A 22,077-nucleotide genomic window follows, 5' to 3' on the forward strand; every position below is an offset into this window, starting at 1 on the left:
ATGAACACTAGAGTACTTTGCATAGTCATTGCCACCTCCTGGCCCCAGGCAGGGAGCTCAGTTATTTGGCAGCCTGGAGTGGGAAACGATGCCAGGGAGTAGTCTGCAGTGGAGCAGGTGCACGCTTCCCACTTCAAGACTTCAGGCGGCTCTGCAGTACGGCTGTCCTCTCCGTAATCAGTGTTTGGTACACGCTGCCAGCATCGCCGGTTCTAATCTGTGCCTAAGTCACTGCCATCATGGCAGGATTCCATCACTCTGGAATGACATTCTCTATTTTTTCATTTCATAAGCTTCATTCTGAAATGCTTCTCAATTTTTATATAAATAGACTTTCATGTGTTAATATTTTTCATATTTATATACATTTATATTTTTATGTAAGCAGACTTTTATTATAGCTCTCCCAAGCCCATTAAAACATTTTGTCCTTTATTTTAGACTGTCCAACTATAGTTGATTTATTCATTCATACTACAAATAATAACATTATAGTGTTAAGAAATGGCCATGAACAGAGAAGTCCCTCGTGCCCTTATCTCTGGTTCAGTTCTATTTTAGTGAGAGAAAGACAGACAAACAAGGGAGTGAACAAATAAGATCATTTCAGAGAGTGACACACACTATAAACACAAAATAAAACAACATGATATAATAACAAGTAAAGCACTGTTTTTTATTGCCTAGGTAAGGACAATCTCTCTGAGACAGTACATTTGAGCTGGATGACAAGAAGCAGTAAGTTGGAAGAACTGGGAGGAGGATATTGCAGGATGAGCAAAGAGCCCTTACGAAAGCAGTAAAGTGGGAAGACGTCCACCAAGAGAGAGTAGAAGAAAGGCAAGGTGGTCAAGGCCAGTTCAGTGCAAGAAGTTGGAGCCTTGCAGGCACTGATAAAGGATTTAGATTTTCTTCTAAATGCAACAGGAAGGCACAGAGAGTTTGCAGAGAGGCTATGAAGGGAGGCCATTCAGGAAGTTGTTTGCAATAGTCAGTCCAGTGGAAGATGATGGTGGTTTGGACCAGGGTGCTAGTCACAGGATTCATAAAGTTATCTTTACATTTTTCTCAGCTGTGGTCATTATTTCCTGGGTCCTCTGATGCTGTTTATTTGCCACCAAAGAGTATATAATCAACCTTGAAGCCAGGAAGTTCTAGAAGACTGGGTTTTGAATAGCTCATGTTTTACTCTACTTGAGGGAATAAATTACCACATCTTCTTGATTTTGACATGTCATTTATTGAAGATGCACCATTATTTTATGTACTACTAAGAAACAAATGTTCCCAATAGAAAAATGGCATAAGGCTTCCTCATTACTTAGGAATTTTGCTTCACACTTATTGAAAAATTCCTTTCAGAGTTATTTGGATATGAATATTTTTAAGAGTTGTTTTACTTTTCTCTATATGCAATAATTTTTCATAAGCTAAAGCATACTGTATTCTTCTTGAAGACATTTTAAACAGTAATTAAAATCAACAGGGGTGATATCAATAGTGCACATAACTGAAGAGGCCACAATGTATAAAGTTATTTCTATTTCTTTGTATTTAAAGCCAATGATACCCTTGTCCTAACTGTCCCTTGGCCAACAACAGTTGGAAGACACTATGATTTGTAAAACACACCCTGATTTTAGAGATATTAAAACATAACTAAAATGTGCACCTTAAAACCGATGATGGAAAATAGTAATAGGAAATTTTCTTAGTAAGCAAAAATGTAAATAGGTCTAGAGTTGAGTCTCTTCATTTATCAGTGCTCTCCTCTGCAGTTTGTCTTTCTAATAATTAGAAAACTCAGAAAATTTTTGTCTACCACAAATTTCTCACACACACACACACACACACACACACACACACACAGAGGCTTATATGTGTGTATGCCCAGGTATGCATATATTCATATTCTAATTTAAAGAGTTCTAAAATTATCAGGTTAGATTGAAAAATCAATTTTCCTTCTTCCTCACTCAGTTCAGTATCCAGTTGAGCCCTCTAACTCAATGTTTCACCATTTCTTTTTGCCTGTGTCCTGTTTTAAAACTGTTCAGGCCTATCAGCTAAGTCTGCACTCTGTTATCAACTTCAGCATAGAGGGCAGAGAGCCCCAGGGCAGAGTCTTGATGTTGCCCATCCTTCAGATACTCTCAAGTCCTGTTACGCATATAACAAATTATTTTAACTGGGCCAGAACTGACACTGCTCTTCTCAGATCTCCATTTACTTCTGGAAAACAAGCCTTTTAACTGCTAAAGAATTCAAAATTTGCATGGGATTCAGGAGACCTGTGCAATAAAGGTGCAACTCTCTCCTCCACAAGAGAACAGACACTGGACAGCAAGTATGGTCTGTGAATTCGGAGAGAAGAAAGATAATGAAAGAAACACAGGCACTAGCTACTAAAAGAGAAATCACCAAAAGTACAATGAAATATTAATGTTGCAGGATGGAAATTGGGAGGAAAAAACAATGTTGGCTGCTCGGGAAGCTTACCTTCATCACTCCCAACCTCTAGTTCCTGGGAATTTTTCTTCTTGGAAAGAAAAGCATTATGGTTAAAAATATATATATCGCTAGCTGAGCAAGGCTTCCATTTTTTTGTTTGTTTGTTTTTCTGTTTATTTTGGGAAGAAATTCCTCTAAGAGAGTTAGACATAAAATAAGGGGAACTTTTCCCTGCTTGTGAACGTTAGCTGAACAAAGGAGGCCCATAGGTGGTCAGCAAGAAGCTCTACAAGAGCTGCCTCAGTGCATCAGGGAACATTGGTGTGTGCTGTGCACTGAATTGTGACTCCCAGAATGTATGTTTAAGTCTTTACCCTCCACTATGATTGTGACCTTATTTGGAAATAGTCTTTGAAATGTAAGCAAGTTGAGATCATACTCGATTAAGATGAGCTCTAATTTAATAACTGATGTCCTTCCAAGAAGAGAACAATCTAGACACAGTAACAGGGAAAAACTATGCGACTAAAAAGGCAGAGATAAGAGTGATGCCTCTATAAGTAGAACAGGCCAACAAGTTCCAGCAACAACCAGATGCCTGCGCCTTCAGAGAGAGCATGGCTCTAACACACACCTAGATTTTTAACTTCTAGCCTCCAGAATAGTGAGGCAATAACTTTATATTGTTTTAAGCCATCCAAATTTGTCATAATTTGTTACAGCAACCCTGGGCAACTAGTACAGAACATAAGGAGAGCACTTTGCTTCAGGGCAGGAAGTCTAGCAGGAGCTTGGGCAGCACTGACCAGCCCACATTGCACAAGATCAATCACCTGAGTAAGGCAGCAGCCTTTCCAGTGTGGTCTAGAGTAGCGGGGACAGCCAGTGTGGAGAGCCACCCTAAAGGGGCAAACCTAGAGCAAGCATGGAGCAGCAGAGTTGCAAAGTGACAGGTGGTAGATTTAAATACAAGATTAATAACTTCCAAATTCTCACCTCCCCAAAGAGGACTTTGTGGACCACCTAATTTAACTTACATTCCTCCCTTTACCACATTGTGTCTATTTTAGCACCTGACTTTCTATTTAGTAAGTCCAAAATTGTAATATTTTTTTCTCTCTTTCTTCTTCTAGATTATAAATTCTGTAGGGCAAATATCAACTTTGTCTTGTCCACTATTGCTCTCCAACACATAGGAAAGTGTCTGAAAATTGGTGTGTATATGTGCTCAAAAGCTATTTCTTTACTTTCCTTTTTTTTTTTTAAAAGAATTAGAGATGTATTTGTTATGCCTTCCCAACAGAATTGATGCCTGCGTGCCCATGACCAGAATGTATTATGGACAGGCATTTTTGCAGCTGGCCATGATGCAGTTATTTGGGTTCCAAGTTAGTTGGAGACAAATTGGTCACATGGGGCTGTGCATGCTGGGGACTGAGGGAGGGCACAGGCTGTGGGGACCAGGTCAAGTAGCACCCTGTCCTCCTGAGATCAGGACCCTCCACTCAGCAGAGGGAGCTTTTATCTGCTCCATGGTCCTGACCCCTGGGATCCTGCCCTCTTGAGTCCCCGAAGGGATCCTGTCACATGGAGCTTGTTGCTTCAGGTGAGTTACTGTTTGGAGGTTCTTTCTTAGGTCTGTGCCTTTATCCTCTGCTAATTTGTCAAAAGGTGTTTCTTGAATTAATGAGTAAATGAATGAAGACATCCATCCTCTTGGGAGATCTGAGACATAGGAAAGGATAGCACTTCCTGTGTTATAGCAGATGGCGTACTATTAACTCACAATATAATGAATCCTAGAGGATATTGGCTAATTCTGCTTAAGTCCAGACTGTTCCAACCAATCCTGGAGTCCAAGTTAATCTGACACCAGGCTTTCAGAAAAATACGTACAAAATGGGTCGCAATTAGCAATGACCGCTAAGACAGAATGATGCCATGGGATGCCACAAAGAAAAGGGAAAATCTTTTGGGACATAAAACATATGGAACTATGATAATTATCTTTAAACACTTGAAAAACTCTAATGTAGAAGACAGAGTTGGTTTACTTTAGCTTGTTTTTTCCCTGTTTCCTTAGTGTACAAAACAGGCATCAGTGAGTAGAATTTATATGGAGGCCAACTATGGAAGTATTTTCGAGCAGCTAAATGAGTTAGTGAAGTGTTTATATCCTTAATGGTATTTCAGCTGAAGCTAAATAATCTCTTGTCAAAGTTAACATAGAAAGGATTCAAGTAACCAATAAGAGTGAGATGGACGTTGGCTTAAATAATTTCAGAAGTCCCTTCAAAACTTATGAATTTATGCTTCTGTGAAACTAGGTATATAGATAAAGTCTCCAAGTATACCTAGATTATTTTATTGAGAACTACAAATGGAACCCAGAGTGTCTTTTTTTTTTTTACCTTTATCACATTTGTTTTGAAACAATTAGAGTTTCATATCAGCCAATAGCATTTTTGAGTACTTTTTTATTCCTACACTTATAAAAATTTGATTATTTGCTTCGAGTAATGCAATTTTAATGGAGTTCTTTTGCACCATGCTGTTTTATTGCCAAGCATGTTATGAGGTACTTACAAAGCACAAAGTACTTCAGGTTTATTTTAGAGAGGATGCATTGAGGTCAGGAAGTAATCCATTTAATAAATGAAGCTACACTGTAGTTTAATGACTTACAAACATGGCTTAGCAAGTATAAAGTGGGGCTGGGGTTAGAATTTGTGTCTGTAGATCTACTACATAGCACAAGGATTCTTTGCTTGGATAGGAAGGGGGTTTGCCTTACTGATTTGTCAGTTTTGAGGGTTCACCAAAATGATAAAGTCTCAGGAAAGAATGGCAATAAATTTTAATTTATCAATTTTAAGAGAGCTCATTTGGAGGATCCTGACGGTAAACCTGTCTCTTGATAAAAAGTGAAATCAAGATGTTCTGAGAAATGATGAAATTTAATCTAACACAAACCAGAATAACAGAATAAAAATGATGAATGTCCTAATTATCTTGAAATGAAAAAAAATAGTGCACTGTAGGAATATAATAAATTTAAGATACATTGTTAGTCAATATCAACATTTGATTTCTTGGATGAAGTGTATCTTATATAACTATACGTTGCTTGGTGGAAAGACAATTATAAAAATAAGTGTAACGTTACTTGGAAGTTTAGACATTTTAGCCTGGCTATAAATGTAAATCATTGTTGGGCTTTCTCTGCATGCTTCAGTTCCCATTTAATTGGGAAGGGACTCAAATCCTCTTCACCAAGCTATGCTTGCAGTTGACGTAAACATAATTTTATGGTGCACAATAGTACAGAGTGCCTTACTTATGGGGAGGGAGAAATAGGTGGTAGGCAAAGGAGGCTGAGAGAAATAAAATATGTAAAAGCCATCCACAAAGTTTACACTTATCAAGAATGTTGATTCATGATCACATCCTGGAGATCTTTTCTCTTTAAACAACTGTCTCCCTGGCTATTTACTGATTCTAATTTTTTTTAAATGCTGTCAACAGAGAATCATTTCCCTAAAGGAGACACCCCCTCAATGTTGCTTTTAACAGCCACCATGAAACAATTGGGATGTCACTCCTACCTGTCAGCTAAGCCACGGCATCCTTTATCTGATTAGTACATTTCAAACAAGATTAAACCTTAGTAATTCAGTCAAAATGATATATCACATAGAAACAATGCTGAACATAAGTGAAGTGCCTGCCGCAGTTACTATAGCTTTCTAGTCATGACCACGGTAAGGCCCATGTCACTGGGACATGAAAGGTTATTGTGTTGTCGTCATTTCCTAAGTGAGTTCCTTAGCTATTTATAATTCTCATAGGGCCACACAGTAAATCTTTGGGGTTGAAACGATAACTGATAAGACTGCTGAGTCATATTTGTGTTTATTTCAAGAGCAATTATAATGATTTATGCTTAGGAAGAAAATATAATAAAGGGAGACTCTCCCAGCTCTCCATCCCTCACCGTCATAAATTTTAATTGCTTGTTATTATTTTGATTCAAAATGCAGTACAAGTACCTACGTATTTTCTCAAAGCTCAGTGTACATATCAAAATCTAAAATAACATGTTAAAATATTCTCTGAGGCAAATCTTTGTTCTGAATACACAATTCAGTAATGTGATTACGTCCAGTTCATTAGCTAACCACCAGCTCAGAATCAAGACCTTTAGTTGTCAATAGTAGAGATTATTCTTGTGTGAATATTAACTATTAAAGCTATTTAAAAATAAAACACACAAAAAATCTATTTAAATTTTTGTTTGGATTCGAAATAATTTTTTTAAACAGCCCTTCCCTTTGTTTGAGCCGTTATATTTGATGTAGCAGAGAAATAAGTCTTTAAGAATATGATTCATTCATTTAGAGACTATTATGGAATAACTACTATTTCTCAGAAATTGTTCTACTTAAAGTAGTAAGGATGAAAATATAAACACCCTGAGGGACTTAGAAGTCTAAATAAATGAGAAATGAGAAATTCTAGAAAAGATGAATATATGTTGTCCTACAGGAGTACAAAGCTATAAATAAAATAGAAGAGAAAATATTTAATATAGATGAAAATGGGGGCCCCAAGTCCCCATTACATTTGAGGTGCCGCTATGGTCACATTATACCAGAAGCTCTAAGGGTTTATTCACATCTTGGTCAGCTTGGGCTGCCATTACAAAATACCGTACAGTGGGTGACTTAAACAACAGAACTGTATTTCTCACTGTTCTGGAGGCTGGGAAGTCCAGCTTCGAGGTGTTGCAAAAGTTGATTACATTCTGAGGCCTCTCCTCAGCATGTAGACAGCTGCCTTCTTGCTGTATCCTCAGATAGTGAGGAGAGAAAGTTCTGCTGTCTTTTCCTCGTCTCATAATGCCACTAATCCCATTCTGAGGCTTCTGCACTCCTGATCTTACCTACACCTAATTACCTCCTAAGGACCCTATCTCCTAATACTATTACTTTCGGGATTAGGGCTCCATTAGATGACTTTGGGTGGGATATAAACATTCTGCTCATAACAATTGGTCTAACACGTGAGCACTGGAAATTAGAAGAGGATAACAAAAATACTACATTAAAATTAAAAGACTGAAAAATTTTTTTCAGCCTGTGGGAAATAGATGATATCTGGAGAATTTTTGGAAAAAAAAAAATCACTGTATCAATAAATTTAAAAGAAGTGAAAATTTTTGGAACATTTACCCAGATATTTCGGAGGGATAAATTTGATTTTTAGAAAAAGTGAATTTATTTCATTCAACAGTAAAAATACTTGTTGTTCTATGTCCTATGAAAAATACAGTCAAACACATGACATGGATTTTCAGTGCAGAGAATTTACCTCATTTCCTTCGAATTGTAGCATTTAAAACAATATAAATGATGGATCACTCAGTTCTAAATTGTTGACTCAACATTTCTGCTTCAAGATGTCTGGCTTTATCTCTCCTCCTTCAAAAAAAAAAATCATATTGAAGTGACATTTTTTAAAAATCCTCAGCAATTCTGTCAGTCCAGGGACTGTGTCATCATCACAATAGAACAGAAAGGCATTTCTGATGAGAATGAACTGATTAAAAAAAAGGTATAAGAGCTGAATCATGAATAACAGTAAGTTCAAAGAATGGCTCCTAGAAAAAGTGATTTATGGTTCTTCTTGTTGGTTATGTCAGCCTCGTTCTTCCAGAAGCTGACTCTGAGCAACTGCTTTTCACAAGTAGAGCCCTTTAAAAATGGCAGTCTGGGGCTGGAGAAGCAAGACTGTGCTCCAGGTGACCTAACACAGCCCGAAAGGACATAAAGCCCCTGACCACTGAAGATGTGTAGCAAGCACTCCCTAAAAGAAAGCCAACCCAGTAGTGTTTTTTGCTGCATGCACATACATACACACACAGAGTGAGGTCTCAGTGTCCAAATCTGTATTCACTGACAAGACAACATAAACCTTCATATGAACACTAAAATATTTTCCTCTTGCCAATAGCAATATAAAATATCAACCATAGATATAATAGACAATAAGTATTTAACAAACATTTGCAGAAAATCAACAACATGAAGGAAAGCTGATAAAATCTATAAAGAACAAATGCCCAAGAAACCAAGGAGCATTTGAAAATAAGAACAACTAGTAACTTTTAGAAGATTCAAAAGAATAATTCATCCATTAAGAATGAGGCCGCTAAGAGAAAAATTGCTAAAACAATCAATAAACAGAAAATAAAATGCAGCTGATAAACAATCCTAGATAGTACCTTCAAAAACTATGTAATTAAGAAATAAAAGCTAAATGATCAAAAATATGAGAGAAGAGTTAAGAGACAGGCATAGTTATAGATCTAAGAATTCCAGCATTCATTGACCACACGCTTCAGTGCAGAATCACAGAAAGGAGAATAGAAAAGAATAAAGAAAAAAATCGCACTAAAATGCTCTTGTTCAAAAAATACTTCAGTTTATAGTTTGAATAGTCTCAATAATTCTTGTCAATAAAACAAATCAAATTTATCCCAAAATTGGTATAAAAGGGTAAAGGACCAAGACAGTTTGACAGATAAACAAAACAAGCAGGCTTGCCATCTCTGATGGCATGATATAATTAGCTGGAGTAATTAAGAGAGTGTGGTGTAGGACTGGGAAAGAAAAATTATGCTGTGGAACCTAGTAAAGAGTCCAGAAACAGAGAGATGCCTTTGGAAAAGCTGGGTATATAACTAAAGTAACAATCAGTGAAGAAGGAATGGACTGCTCAATAAGTGGAGCTGGGACTATTGATTAGCCATGTGTTAATAAGATCTCTTTCTCATTTCCTACAAATATAAAATCATTCCCATGGGGATGAAAGACTTACCTGTGAACATCAAAACTTTAAACTTGTACTAGTAAATTCAAAATATCTGCTAATGAGGATATGAAAAATGGAAGGTCATGGTGTCAGTGGAATTGGCTTCACCAATTTGAATATCAAACTGGCCATAACTATCTAAGATGTACTAATAACCATTTATGTTTAAGGTGTGCATATCCTAAATGCCAGAAGTTCTAGGTCTAGATATTTACCTTAGAAAAAGCAACACATTCTCAAAAAGACATCATAGAATTATTTAAATAGCTAAATGTAGGAAAAAATTACAAAATGAAATTTGACAACTTAAACATTAATCAATAACATAATAAATTGTGATATATTCATAAATTAAAGTATAATAAATGAAATACTATTTAGTAAGTATAAAAACAAACCAAAGCTACTTATATCAAGATAAGTAAATTTCAACAAAAGCAAGCTGAGTAATTGCATAATAACATAATAGTAGCTGCTTAAAATACAAAAAGATACAAAACACTTGTGTGACTATGCAAAATATGTAAAATTGCATGTGAATATTGTATGGCACTTTATGGTAGTGGTGATAGTGAGGGAGGTAAAGGATTAAAGTCAGGATGGGGTACACAGAAGGCTTCAACTGTGTCTGTAATTTTCTTTTTCTTTATGTAAAAGGTAAGGCAAAATGTTTAGATTTGATAGAACTGATGTACAGTTAACCAAATTCATTTTTTATTTTTCTCCATATTTGTGTGTATGTTTAAAATGTTTCATAATAGTTAAGCTTTTTACAATTAATTCAACAAATATTAAGCATATTTTTAAAATAAACAGTGAACAAATAAATCAGTAAAATTTTTAATTAAGTCTAAATAAGGATTAATGCAAGATATTGTAAAATTATTAATAATCTGAAGAGTTTAAGTGTCTGTCCCAAAGTATCACAGCTAATAAATGGCAAAGCCAAAATTTAAACTGAGTCTTTTACTAAACACCTCATTCCTGTGCTTAAAATATAAGAATAAAAATATAGAAACTAATTTTAAATATTGGGATGGGTAGGCCTTCTTAAACAAGTTATAATATCCAAAAATAACAAAGGTGAACAATACTACAAAACAACTAAAATACAAATTAGTACTAGAGGAAAATATTTGCAACATATCTTTTTTAAAAAGAATTAATATTCAGAATATAAACAGTTTCAATTCTGAAAGAAAAAGAAGACATAATAAAAAATAAAGCATATTAAGAGAAGCAATTCATGAAAAAAGAAATACAGAGGGTCAAAAAATACATTATGAGAAAATGCTCCAAGATGAAACATTAGACAAAAGGAATTAAACTGCTCATCCCATGCACTGCTGACCAGAGTCTGGGAAAACACTTTTCTACATCATTGTTGGTATTGAAAACTGAATGGTAATTTGGTAGAGTCTTTCAAAACTACAACTGCACATATCCTAAATATGTCAAGAAGTTTTCCCTCATAAATGGAAAGCTATTTCTACATTGCTGTTTGAAATAATGAAAATTGGAAGTATCCAAAATACCCATAATAGGGAAATGATAAGATGGAGTATCTACACTCTATAATATAGTGCAAATATATTATATATTATAGATGTAATTACATATAAATATGATGTATTGTATAAAAATAATGAGTTATGTACTTGTAAAATGGAAATGTCATCATGAAAAAAAGCAAGGAAAGTGAAAAAAATGCACAGCAAAGAACAATTTGTTTAGGCTAATTCTATTAGCTTTTAAGAAGAAAAATAACACAATTCAATTGTATTATATATTTATGTATATATTTTATATATCATATATGAGATCTTTCCAGAAAAAGTCAAACCACTGTTAATATAATGAGAATGGTTTGTACAACGTTGATGCAATCTGCAGCCAAGGAGAGGGGACTGGAATGTGCATGCATGAACGACGACTGCTTCTCTGTACTAGTCAGTGGGGGTGGTAGACACCATTGAGTGAGCCTGTGTACTGTGGGGCCATCACATTCTATGATTGAGTGAGTAGAGCAATAAATTTGCATGAAATTTTGCATTAAGCTTGAACATTCCTCCACAGAAACTATGTGGATGATTCAGAAGGCCACAGCTATGGGCCACTGGTGATTGGCAGCTTCATCACAACAATGCACCTGCTCATGCTTCACATCTAGTGCAGAGTCTTTTGATGAAACATCAAATCATGCAAGTGACTCAGCCCCTCTACAACCCAAAATGAATAATACGACTAGTGTTCTTATAAGAAAAGGAAGAGGCAGCAGGTATGTGAGCGCCCAGATGAAAGATTGCATGAGGTCACAGCAAGAAGGTGTCTATAACTCAAGGAGAGTGACCTGAAAAGAAATTAAACCTGTTTACACCTTGATCTTGCTCTTCTAGCCTCCAGAACTGTGAGAAAATAAATTTCTGTTGTTTAAGGCACCCAGTCTGTGGAATTTTGTTATGCTCTAGTGAACTAATATGTTCACATGTTTAGAGTTGCGTTTGGCTTTGTCTTTGTAGACATGAGCTTAGCAGGAGATTTGGTGGGAAAATAGTGTGTGGGTTGGCTCTCTGACTTATTATATAATTCAGTTTTTATTTGTCCTTCTTTGTATATAGATCTTTAGGCAAATAAATGCCCTCCCTGGCAACATGGATAATCTCTAAACATTATTAAACACTTGGAATATACCATTTGAGTGTAGTACTTGTTTATTATTCACAATAACCTTTTGTAATAGACACAAATTTTATTCCCATTTTATAGACACAAATACTAAGCTTAAAGAGATAGATGGTGCCGAATAGGCTGACAGCTGTCCTACAGGAAGGGAGTTCCAGGCTGGGTGAGAAAGGTAAAGAGATTAAGCAAAGAGAAAGAAAAGATTCAGGGACAAAAACAACAGTATGGTGATTGCCAGAGGGGAAGGAGGGTAGAGGAGGTAGAAGAAGATAAAGGGGGATAAATGGTGATGGAAGGAGTCTGGACGTGGAATTGTAAACACACAATACAATATATGGATGATGTAAAAAAAATGAAGTTGGGACTTAAACCTAGACAGTTTGGCTCTAGAACTTGCTTTTGTAAACATTGCCCACTATAGCTCCCAGACTCCAAAACTCTCTCTCTTTCCATTCTTCTTTTTTTGTCTAATGCCCCTGGAACAGTGGGACATATTCAAGATTAAATTAGTGTGTTATCAAATCACTTAAATCCTCAATTTTAATGGACTCTAACAAAATTCAAAATGAAGTGAGCATGCACAATATTACTAATTTACTCACTGTACCAGTAATAATTGTTCCTTTGAAGAGACTACATGTTATTGAGTTAAGACACCCTGTCAATTATTATTTTCATAATCTTTTTTTTCATTGGCTACTCCTTTAGCCATACGTCATTCAGAGTGACAGTAAGTACTACCTTACTTATCTCTTTTGTTACAGAGCATCAATATTGTTCCTTTTCCTAGCTCAGCACTGTTAATGTGATTGAATACTTACTGCTAGCTTTGACTGAAAGCATAATAAATGATAAAATATAAAATTCTAGAAAGTCACAAACTTAGGAAGAGACAAAAAAACTTAATAGATTTAAAAGATTACTATGAGGGTTTTTTTCTTTCCCTCCATTGAACTGTGATCCAGGCATCAGTTTTCTCTCTCTTCCATTGTTATTCTTTTCTACTTTAATTGGGGAAAGAAGAGGTTTATCTAGTAATTGTTTTTGAACAATTTTTAGGCCAAAAACATATATATATATATATATATGTATAATGTTCTGGTCTTTTAGTTCTTTGGGGCAACAGGTTATTGATGGCTTTACATAGAAACCTGGACTATAATAGGATTTTCTGCCTGGATATTAATGGAGAGGTAAATGTGAGATGTGCCTCACATTCAGTTTCTGACATGTTCCTTTATTGTCCACATCATCATCAGGATTTAATGGTATATCTGACTTTACTGAAGGATTATAATAAATACATTGAACTTGAATACAAAAAAATTAACTGCAATATACATGTGATTTTGTTTTTTTTAATAGTCCAAGAAATAAGCATAAAAAAAATAAGCTTTTTACATTTGGCCTTTATATTACCTAGTCATGCTCCCCTTGCCTCAGGTTCACAGCATTAGAAAGAATGTCAGTAACATTCAAGTCTCCAAATCATTGTGAGGAAACTCACACCCTACCACAAAGTTGGTTGTGCTTTAAAACATACCCCTATCATCAGAAAATTTATGGAAAATGGATATTCCCCAACAACACATTTCCCAGCACCATGATTATTTAGTCCAATTTAATCTCTGAGTGGTCAAAGATGGTTGTAGACAGTCTAGAGGGCTTTGGTGCATTTTATGAAAAGTGAGTAATCAAACATTTTCCTGGTCTTTTAGAAGCATCAGTTCAGAGATACATAAAACTCTTTCAAAGATAAGCATTCAATCTTAAACAGAGTAGAGTCCAGATCCATGTTTAGGAAGAGAAGCAATTTGCCAAATAGAGCATAATTTGCAAGGCCCCACACACAATAGAAGTTTGGCTTTACACCATTCAAAAGAAGGTCAGACCTGTCCACCCTCTCTTCTCAGCTTTTGAGTTCTTTATAAAAAAGAGCACAATTCCAAATCATCCAGTCATTGGCCCCTGGAAAAAGAAACACTGACAGTTTCCACTTTTCCATACCTTAGGCCTGCTCACATTGGCTTTCTACTCTCTGTAACAGAATGAGGATTAAAGATTTATATCTCCGGAGAACACCCAAGAGAGAAGAAGGCAAGTGGTCCTTTCGTCTAAACAGAGAAATAAAGATGGTGTATTGTGTCTTTCTGGTATGTAAAAGACATGTGTTTTCTTTTGTTTTAAAGACTTGTTTTATCTGTTCTTGGGTATATTGATAAAATTCTTTATTAATTTTTAAATCTTGAGATCCAAGATGGCAGAGGAGAAAGTGGAAGCTACATTAATCTGGAATTACAACTAAATTGTAAGAAATCACCCAGAATAAACAACTGAATAATAGAATAATAGTGGGAGAGAAGCCTTATAACCACAGAAAGAAGAAACAGCTTCACCATAACATGACTGCTACTGAATGCAGAAGAGATGTGAGAGAGCTGCCTGGGCTCCCACAGGTGGCAGCTGAAGTTCCAGAGATATATTTCAGTGGCCAGGGGGTTCCACTTGAGAAGTATGAGGTTTAAACCCCAAGCTGGCCTCCCCAGCCTACAGCACCAGAGCCTAAAAAAAAAAAAAAAAAAAAAAAATCCACATAACATCTAGCTGTGAAAAGTGGCAGGGTTTCTCTCTGCCAGAGACAGATGACTAGAATCACAGAGAGCCTTTTAAATGGCCAATACATAAAATTTCATTTGCAGCCACTCATTCTGGGCTCCAGCAAAGGGGGGCTGAGTGGACTAGAGATGCTTGAGGAGAGTCTGGAGATGGTGGCTTTTGGGAGAGAATTGAGGGAGCTGCCTTCAAGATCCTGGTGCTGAGTCATCCCCCAAACTGCAAGGAGCCATCTTGCTCAGGCAGACCACTCCCTTTCAAGTGGCATCAGACTGAGGGAATCAATAGCCCTACCACAGGAATTACTCTTCCCAACCCTGTGGTGCTTAAGCCTGACTGCTGATTATAAAGTGACTAAATTAACAACTGAAGGAGTCAGCCGTAGACTGTGGGTCCCTGGTAGTCTTAAACAGGCTGCCTAAAACCAAGCTGGGGCACCATCTGACATCTCCAGAGGTGGATCCAGAAAGAAAAAACAGTGGCAAATACTAAATTCTACCAAGACAAATTCCATCACAGTCTTCTAAATGATTTGTGATGTTTTCTCACCTGCATAGCTTTTTAACATTTACTTCTTGTCCTTTAAGTTTGTGTATAGTAAGTCACTAGATTTTATATTATAGTTTATTTCAAATCTCATATTTTCTCCTCCCTTCTCTTACCCCATTTTACCTTCTTATTTCTTTTCCTTATTTTCATTTTAAATTTTGTTTTCTCTCTTGCTATGCCTTATGTCCATCCTGCACTCTTGTTATTTTTCACCACTACATCCTCTCAAAACCATTTTTCTTGTCATTGGTCATTTCACATTCTTTTTCCCACTCTTAAAATACTCTTGTTCTTTCTCCACTTTGTCAGTCATTGCTTCCTGGTTGTGGATAGGGTGGTGGTTGTAACATTTCTTCAATTTTTATCTCTAGATCTTCACTATTTTAGTATTTCAAATCTCTAATTTTACCATTCTCCTCTCCTACTCCATTCTGCCTTCCTCTCGCCCTTTCTTTTTCTATTTCAAATTTTAATTTTTCCCTGTGTTAGCCTGGTTTTTATTCCTCACTCTTAGTATTCTTTCTCCCTCTATGAGCTCAAAATCACTTCCCTTTCCTCTAGCCATCTCTTAAGTTTTATTTTCTTTTTTCTCTTATTCCTATCCTACCTATATTTATCTTAGCTCATTTGTTGTAGATAGTGCTGTAGTGGATCATTTTCTAGATTCTGGTTCCTTTTTTTTATTTACTTATTTTTTTCTATTCCTTTCTCTCTCTCACTATATGTTTTTACAGTTTCTGTTTAAACCTAATACTATACACTTCTCTCCTCCAGCTCCATTCCACCTTCTTCATTTTCTTTTTTATTTATGATGTAAATTTGACCTTCTTTCTCTCTTCACTTTGCCCCAATTCCCTACTCTTATTATTACCCCTCCTTCTATCCTCTCAAAATCATTTTTCTTTCAGTTAATAATCCCATATTTGTTTCTCCTTTCTTATAATAGTCTTAATCTCTTTACATACTTATCATTACTGGCTCATTTGCTGTTGATAGTGTGATTGAGAATGGGGGTTAATTTTTCAGGTGTGGGTTTGTTTCCTGGGCTGGGTGGTTTTGTTCTGGCAGCACCTGAACAACAGCATACAAGACATGGTGGGCAGAATGATTCCCAGTCAGCCAGCTGTAGGGAAAGACTCACCAAAAAATGATCCAACAACAATCAAAACCCAGTTACAGAGAGCCAACATAAATGGCATACAAGGCATCCCAAGAGCATCAAGTTCAAGAGATCAAGGAGATTGCATTGCTGAATTCCACAGATATCCTACCATAGGAGGTCACACAATAAAGACAGGGAGCCTAGGAAGAACAATCTAAGAAGCAGAAATAAACAAGAAGAGTATCTAAATAAGGAGGCAAAGAAACAACCCCCAATCAAAAAGAAAGGAGGAATCCACAGAAACAGTGCTAAATGAAATAGAGACAAGTAAGCGATCAGACACTGAGTTCAAAATAATGGTTATAAGAAAGCTCAATGAGCTCAGTCAGAACTACAAAGAACTACCAGGAAGCTATAAGGAACTTACTGTGAACTACATCAGCATGAAAAAGGACATAGAAACTATCAGTAAGAGCCACGAGAAGTTGAAGAATACAACTTCTCAACTGAAATACTAAGGAGGAAATGAAGAATACAACTTCTGAACTGAAGAAAACAGTAGAAGGAATTAAAAGCAGGCTAGATGAAGCAGAGAATTGAATCAGCGAACTGGAAGACAAGATAAAAAAATTACCAGACAGAGCAACAAATGAAAAAAGACTCAAAAAGTATGAAGAGGGGTTAAGGGAGCTGCAGGACAATAATGCAGGATGAAATGTAATAACATCCCTATCATAGGAATACCAGAAGGAGTAGAAGAGGAACAAAGGATAGGAAATCTGTTTGAAAAAGAAATGGCAGAAAACTTCCTTAACTTGATGAGAAAAAGTCATGCAAGTCCAGGAAGCACAGAAGGTCCCAATTAAAATGAATCAAAAGAACCCCACTCCAAGACATATCAAAATAAAAGTGGCAAAATTTAAAGACAAAGAAATAATATTAAGGGCAGCAAGGGAGAAACAACTAGTAACATAAAAGGGGGCCCTGAAAGGGCTATCAACTGATTGCTAAACAGAAACACTACAACTCAGAAGAGAATGGTAAGAAATATACCAAGTAATAAAAAGCAACAGCCTGCAACCAAGACGACTCTACCAAGCAAAGCTCTCACTTCAAATGGAAGGCAAAATGAAGAGCTTCACAGACCAAAAAAAAAAAAAAAGTTAAAAGAACACATCTCAACCAAGCCAGCATTGCAAGAGATGTTAAAGGGACTGCTTTAAGAAGATGAACAAAAAGAGAGAGAGAAGAGTATAAGTACAAAAAGAAAAATGGTGGTGAATAAGTACTTATCAATAATAACCTTGAATTTAGATAGATTGAATGCTCCAATCAAAAGATATAGGGTGGCTGAGTGGATAAGAAAACATGACCCACATACATGCTGTCTACAAGAGACCCACCCCAGAACAAAAGATCTACAAGGCTGAAAGTAAGGGATGGAAAAAAATATTCCAAGAAAATGAACATGAAAAAAAAAGCCAGGGTAGCAATACTTATATCAAAAGAGATTTCAAGAAACAGGCTATAAAAAGAGACAAAGGAAGACACTCATAATATAATACTTAAGGGAGTAATCGATCAAGGAGATATAACCCTTGTAAGCATATATACATCCAACGTAGGAGCACCTAAACATGTAAGGAAAATCTTGGAGGACTTCAAGAAAAATATTGACAGCAACACATTCAAAATAGGGGATTTTAACACCCTACTGTCAAAAGTGGATAGCTCTTCCAAGCAAAGAATCAACAAGGATATTGTGGCATTGATTAACACTCTAGGTCAAATGGACTTAATTGATACATACAGAAATTTTCACCCCAAAGCAAAATATATATTCTTTGTAAATGCACATGGAACATTTTCAAAGATAGACCACATGGTAGGTCACAAATGAAGCCATAACAAATTCAAGAAAACTGAAATCATATCAAGCATCTTCTCAGATCACAATGGCTTGAAACTACAAACCAACCCCAAGGAATACACTCAAAAACAGTCAAATTCATGGAGGTTGAATAACATGCTATTAAATAATGAATGGGTTAACAATGATAGCAAGGAAGAAATAAAAAGGTTTCTGGAAACATTAAAATGAACACACAACAGCCCAAAACATATGAGACATAAAGAAGGCAGTCCTAAGAGGGAAGTTCAAGAAATGCAGGCCTACCTTAAAAAAAAGAAAAGAAAAGAAAAGAAAAGAAAAGAAAAGAAAGAAAGAAAGAAAGAAAGAAAGAAAGAAAGAAAGAAAGAAAGAAAGAAAGAAAGGAAGGAAGGAAGGAAGGAAGAAAGAAAGAAAAATTTCAAATAAATGACCTAATCATACATTTACGTACTAGAGGAACAACAACAAACAAAAGCCAGAGTGAGTAGAAGGAAGGAAATAATCAAGATCAGAGCAGAAATAAATGACATAGAAACTAAAAGAGCAATTCAAAGGATCTATAAATCCAGGAGCCCTTTCTTTGAAAAGGTAAACAAGATTGACAAGCCTTTAGCCAGACTCATCAATAAAAAAAGAGAGAGGATCCAAATAAATAAAATCAGAAAAGAAAGAGGAGAAATTACAACTGATACCGCAGAAATATAAAGGATTGTCAGAAATTACTATGAATAGCTATATGCCAGGAAATTTGACAACCTGGGCAAAGTGGAAAAATTTCTAGAAACATATAATCTTCAATAACTGAATCAAGAAGAAGCAGAAAGCATGAATAGACCAATAACAACTAGTGAAATTCAAACAGTAATCAAAAAACTCCTGGCACACAAAAGCCATGGACTGGATGCCTTCACAGAAGAATTTAATCAAACATTTAGGGAAGAGCTAACTCCTATCCTTCTCAATATATTCCAAAAAAATCCAAGAAGAGGGAAGACTCCCAAACTCTTTTAATGAAGCTAGTATTATCCTAATTCCAAAACCAGATAAAGACACATAAAGAAAACTACAGGTCAAAATCACCAATGAACATAGATGCTAAAATCCTCAACAAAATATTGGAAAACCAGATCCATCAATACATTAAAAAGATCATACACTGTGATCAAGTGGGATTCATCCCAGGGATACAAGGATGGTATAATACTCACAAATCATTAAATGTAATATACCAAATAAACAAAATGAAAGACAAAAATCACATGATCATATTAATAGATCCTGAAAAAGCATTCGATAAAGTACAACACCCATTTATGATAAAAAATGCTTAGCAAAGTAGGAATAGAAGGAGCACGCTTCAACATAATAAAGGCCATATATGAGAAACCTATAACCAACATCATACTCAATGGGCAAAAACTAAAAGCTTTTTCCATAAGATCAGGAACAAGACAATGATGGCTGCTTTTACCACTTTTATTCAATATAGTATTGAAAGTTCTAGCCACAGTTATCAGACAAGAAAAAAATAATAAAATGCACTCAAATTGGAAGGTATGAAGTAAAATTGTCATTATCTGCAGACAACATGATAGTAGGGTACATAAAAACACTACAGGTTCCACCAAAAAACTACTTAACCTAATAAGTGAATTAGGCAAAATAGTGGGATACAAAGTCATTATTCAGAAGTCAAAGGCATTTTTGTACACCAACAATGAACTATCAGAAAGAGTAACTAGGAAAAAATCCCATTTACTATAGCAACGAGAAAAATAAAGTGCCTAGGAATAAACTTAACCAAAGAAGTAAAAGACCTGTACACAGAACACTACAGAACACTAAAGAAACAAATTAAGGAAGATACAAACAAATGGAAGCATGTACTGTGTTCATGGATTGGAAGAATCAACATCATTAAATGTTCATACTACCCAAAGCATTCTATTGATTTAACTCAATCTCTATTCAAATGGCAAAGACATATTTCACAGATTTAGAACAAATATTTTAAAAATTTATATGGAACCAAAATGAACTTCGTACAGCCTCAGCAATCTTGAAAAAGAAGAACAAAGTAGGGGGATCACAATACCTGATATCGAACTATACTATAAGGCCACTGTAATCAAAATAGTCTGGTACTGGCATAAGACCAGAAACATAGATCAATGGAACAGAACAGAGAGCTTAGAGATAAACCCATGTCTCTATGGTCAACTAATATTTGAGAAGGGGGGCAAAGAATAAAATGGAATAAAATAGCCTTTTCAACAAATGGTGCTGGGAGATCTGGAATGGTATATGCAAAAGAATGAAATTAGACTACCAACTTATACCATATACCAGAATAAACTCAAAATGGTAAAAAGACAAACATAAGCCACAACACCATTAGGACATGAAAGTCCTAGAGGAAAACCCAGGCAGTAAAATTTCAGGTATCCCATGAAGCAATATTTTCATCGATACATCCTTTAAGCATGGGCGTCCAAACTTTTGGTGTCTCTGGGGTGCACTGAAAGAAGAGTTGTCTTGGGCCACTCATTAAATACATTGAGACACATAATCACACACACACAAAAATCTCATGATGTTTTAAGTAAATTAACGATTAAGTAAATTTACATGTTGGGCTGCATTCATAGACATCCTGGGCTGCATGAGGTCCATGGGCTACAGGTTGCACACCTTAGGCAAGGGAAATAAAGGAAAGAATAAACAAATGGGACTACAAATTAAAAAGCTTTTGCACAGATAAAGAAAACATCATCAAAATGAAAAGGGAACTAACAGTATGGGAAAACATACTTGCCAACTATACCTCAGACCAGGATTTGATCTCCAAAATACATAAAAAACACATATGACTCAATGCCAGGAAGACAAACAATCCAATTAAAAAATGGGAAAAGGACCTGAACAGACCCTTCTCCAAGGAGGACATACACAGGGCCCAGAGACATATGAAATGAAGCTCAGCATCACTAGCCATCAGAGAGATGCAAATTAAAACCACAATGAGATTTAACTTCATACCAGTCAGAATGGTCATCATAAACAAATGAACAAACAACAAGTGCTGGAAAGATTGTGCAGAAAAGGGAATCCTAGTACACTGTTGGTGGGAATGCAGACTGGTGCAGCCACTGTGGAAAACAATATGGCATTTCCTCAAAAAGCTAACAATGGAACCGCCTTTTGACCCAGCAATCCCACTACTGGGATTATACTCTAAGAATCCTGAAACACCAATTCAAAAGAACCTATGCACCCCAATGTTCATAGCAGCACAATTTACAATAGCCAAGTACAGGAAATAGCCTAAGTGTCTATCAGCAAATGAGTGGATCAAAAAACCATGGTACATTTACACAATGGAATACTGCACAGCAGAAATAAAGAAGGAATTCCTACCCTTTGTGACAACATGGAGAGAACAAGAGAGTATTATGTTAAGTGAGATAAGTCAGGCAACAAAAGACAAGTACCATATGATCTCACCTATAACAGAAACCTAATGAAAAAAAGAAACAAATGAGTTAAATAGAATCAAAGGCATGGAAACAAGGAACAAAATGACAGGGACTACAGGGGAGATGGGAGGGAATAAGGGAGGAAAGAAGGGGAAGGGCCTATTTAAAGAACAAGTATAAATGACCCATGGACATGGACCACAGGGTAGGGATTGACTGTGGAAGCCAGAGTGTGGGCAGGTTAGGGGAGAGCAACAGGGGAAAACTGGGACAACTGTAATAGAAAAACAATAAAAAAATAATAATTTTTAAATCTTGAAGGATATCAAGGTTTGTTTAATTAATTCCTCAGGTTTACAAATAATATAGAATTAAGAAAAATTTTCAAAGAATCATTTTATGTACACAAATATCTCTCTATGGAATGTAAGTTAATTTAT

The sequence above is a fragment of the Pteronotus mesoamericanus genome, unplaced genomic scaffold (assembly GCF_021234165.1).
Source record: "Pteronotus mesoamericanus isolate MK-2021 breed Mesoamerican mustached bat unplaced genomic scaffold, CSHL_Meso_final scaffold_232, whole genome shotgun sequence".
In the NCBI taxonomy this organism is placed as follows: domain Eukaryota; kingdom Metazoa; phylum Chordata; class Mammalia; order Chiroptera; family Mormoopidae; genus Pteronotus; species Pteronotus mesoamericanus.